Genomic DNA, 3,898 nt, shown 5'->3' with positions numbered 1-3,898 from the left:
TGCCGAACCGGAGGCTTCGATGTTGCTGGCCTTGTCGATGGAGAAGTCGGTGACGACGGGGACGGTGTTGACGTTGCTGCGGAGGTCGAAGACGGTAGTGGCGTGGCGCAGGGGCAGTGGATGTTGTGGTGCAGCAAGGGCGGCGGCGGCACCGTGCAGTGGTGTTGGCTTCCCGTTGCTTCTGCGCTCCCTTTGATCGGCTATAGGGCTAGGGTTTTTGGTGGGTCTAGTGGTGCATGGAGAACCTCGTGCTGTGTGCCTCTGGCCCCCACCTCTCTTCATAACATAGCGCTAAGGGGGCCCACCAACCATGTGTTGGGTTGGGCGTCTCCAATCAGGGTGCGGATCAGGCTCGAGTCGGCCGTTGGGCCGAACCGGTGGAGATCTATCTAATATTCTCCCCCTTGATCCCACTTAACAATTTTAACTTAATATTCTATCCCACCACAGATCAGTGCACAAGACATGCCTCGTCAAAATGGTTAGTACCATTGGATTAACAACCACAACACACCTTTCTGTTTTGAAATAGATATTTGATTTTTTGTCCTTACTGTCCAGGATCATAGGCTTTCCTGTAAACCTCTGCCGGCTAAGTGTTCTTTGAACACATTGGGCGGTAAGCCTTTTGTGAGCGGATCCGCTGACATCTTGTTTGTGTTCATATACTCAAGACTAATGATATGATCCTGAATTTGCTCCTTAACAACATAAAACTTAATGTCAATATGTTTGGTAGCATCACTTGACTTGTTGTTGTGAGCATAAAATTCTGCGGGCTCATTGTCGTAGTACATCTTTAGTGGTTTTTCTATGCTGTCGACCACTTTCAACCTGGATATAAATTTCTTTACCCATTTAACCTGCCCCGAGGTCTCATAACATGCCACAAATTCAGCATACATCATAGACGATGCAGTGACTCCCTATTTGAAGCTTTTCCATGATATAGCTCCACCTACGAGAGTGAACACATAACCTGATGTAGATTTTCGATCATCTATATCTCCCACAAAGTCTGAGTCTGAATAACCCTCTATCGATCTCTAGGGAATCAGATCTCCTATACGTCAACATGAGGCCTTTTGTGCCCTGCACAAAATGCAAGACTTTCTTAACCAATTTTCAGTATTCTATCCCTGGATTACTCTAAAATTTGTCAAGTACCCTGGTGACAAATGCTAAGTCAGGGCATGTACATACTTGAGTATACTGTAAGCTTCTGACAGTTGAAGCATATGGTACCGCTTTCATCCGATCGATCTCATACTAGTTTTCGGGACACCAAAATTTCCCAAAACTATCGCCCTTGATTATATGAGTAGATGTTGGCTTACTTGGATGCATACCATACTTCATTAGTACCTTTTCTAGATATGCTTTCTGCAATAATCCTAAAACTCTCTTTCTTATATCTTGGTGAATCTCAATTCCTTGAACGAATGATGCTTCACTAAGATCTTTCATATCGAACTTTGAGGACAATAATTTCTTTGTCTCTAGTAGCATATCAATATCATTGCTGGCAATCAATATCGTCCATATACAGGATAAGGAAAATAAATTTCCCGTTCTTAAACTTTGCATAAATACAATTGTCCTCATTTTCTTTGAACCCAAACTTTCTTATGGTTTTACCAAACTTTAAATACCACTGGAGGCTTGCTTTAGTCCATATATGGATTTCTTTAGGTGGCATCCCAATCTTGCTTTTCCTTCCACGACAAAACCTTTCAGTTGTGTCATGTAAACATTCTCATAAAGATCCCCATTCAAGAATGTCGTCTTCATATCCATGCAACTCTAAGTCATAGTGTGCCACTAATGCCATTATGATTATGAAAGAATCCTTACACGAGATAGGAGAAAATGTCTCGTTATAATCTATTATCTCTCTCTCTCTCTGTGTGTGTGTAAAACCTTTCACCACAAGTCGTGCTTTGTATCTTTCTATATTCCTTGGAGTCACATTTTGTCTTGTAGACCCATTTGCAGTCTACTTTTGGCTCCTTTAGGAATTTCTTCTAAATCCGAAACATCATTGGTACTCAATGATCTTATCTCATCTTTCATGGCCTCCAACCATTCAGATGAGTGAGGGCTTCTCATGGCTTCTTCAAATGAAGTAGGATCACCCTCCATTTGAATTTTGTCGCTATTATAGACTTTGTACTCATTAGAAATTGCAGGCTTTCTTAATCTTTAAGACCTTCTGGGTGCCTCAACTATTGACACTTCTTCTACTTGGGGCTGTTGTTGCTCTCTCCTCATCTGCAGCAATTGGTTCTATCGAATCATGAAGGATAGGTTCCTCATTCTAATTTGTTGCCACAACTGGGGAACTAACAACAGGTGCTGGCACTACAACATCATGTGTTGTTGGTGTAGCAGCAATAGGTAATGTGAAAAATGGCTCCTGAATCATCGGAGTAGGCACAAAGGCCCACTTCTATTCAAGATCAATTTTTTGCGTTACCATTTTCCCCCTGACCATATGATCCTCCAAAAAGACAACATGTCTCATTTCTACAAACTTTGTATATCTATCTGGACAGTAGAAATGATAACCTTTCAACTTTTCTGGATGAAAACATATCCAGTGGAAAACCAAGGTAGCTATGGAAACATGGAAACTATCGATCCAGGCTACACGTTGCTCATCGGATAGCTCCCTTTAGAGGTGGGTAGATTTTGCACTTAAATCCCCCACCATTAGCTTTCCTAATCACAGTTTTGCAAACACAACCCCTCCACCTCACGTCCCTTCCGTTTCCCTCGATTGGTTCCCAGTCGCCACGTCTGGTCACCTCCCGCGACGTGCCGCGACTCCCCGCCCCTGCGCCGTGTCGTTTCGAAACGTGAAGCTCCGTCCGTCCGCCCGTACGATTCCTCATGTAATCAATTAGAAAGATTGGCGCGCTGCGCTGCGCCTGTAGATGATGCGTGATGTGCTGCTGGTTTTTTCAATGGGCTTTTGGTTAGCATTGATATGGTCATTTGGTTCATGTTGGTGTTGCATGGATGATGGATTTCTAGGGCCATGGCAAACGATAGTGCTATCGCCTAGGGGTGGCAAGATTGCCTGTGTGTTTGATGATCCGTATGATCAATTTGAATGGGAATCAGGAGTTTGAAGTGCCAGATATCCTGATGCAGATGACATGAAGCATCTATATTATCTCATTTATTTACTAAGAAAAGTGTTCTCAGTGCTTTAATGCTAGCACCACAAATATAACTCTGCACCTTTTGGTTGTGCACTTGTTCACAACTACAGGCACTGAATCAAAGCGATAACTGGAAACTAAAATTAGAGAGGAAAATAAATGGTTTCCTAGACATAATTCTAGGAAAAAAATGAAACATAATGTGGGTCATCAATTATATGAGTGTATTGCTATTAGTACTGTATAGCATTGCAGAAAAGAATTCCATCACAAGCTGGAAATGAGTGCAAGGAGGCTGATGGACCTTGCTCAAGTAGCACGTGAGATGGGAAACAATTTCAATCTGGAAATGACATTTAGAAAATGTCTGATTGAAAATGACATTTAGAAATTTTTAGAGGCAGTGTCCTTTGCAAGAATGGCAGAGAGCCAGAGAGTTCGGTGAAACAAAGAAATTGATACAGGTGGAATACTGGAATTGGATAGAGGGTCTTGAGAGGACATAGTAGGCTGTAGGGGAAACAATGGTATGACATAAATAGAATTCAATTGCACCGTACAATCAAGGCTAATTTGACCAACATTAATCATGATTTGAAAAACCACCTTGAATTGTCTTTTGGAATTCCCAAAAAAGGTACCCCGCGCCTGCTGAGTACGACATTATTTTTTTAAGGACCATGTCAGTGCCCTAGGTGAAGTAGAACCATGTCCGCATGGGTTTACCATCC

The sequence above is a fragment of the Panicum virgatum genome, chromosome 5K, assembly GCF_016808335.1.
Source record: "Panicum virgatum strain AP13 chromosome 5K, P.virgatum_v5, whole genome shotgun sequence".
NCBI classification, from domain to species: Eukaryota; Viridiplantae; Streptophyta; class Magnoliopsida; order Poales; family Poaceae; genus Panicum; species Panicum virgatum.
The sequence above is the reverse complement of the archived record's forward strand: the minus strand, read 5'-3'. Positions refer to the sequence as shown.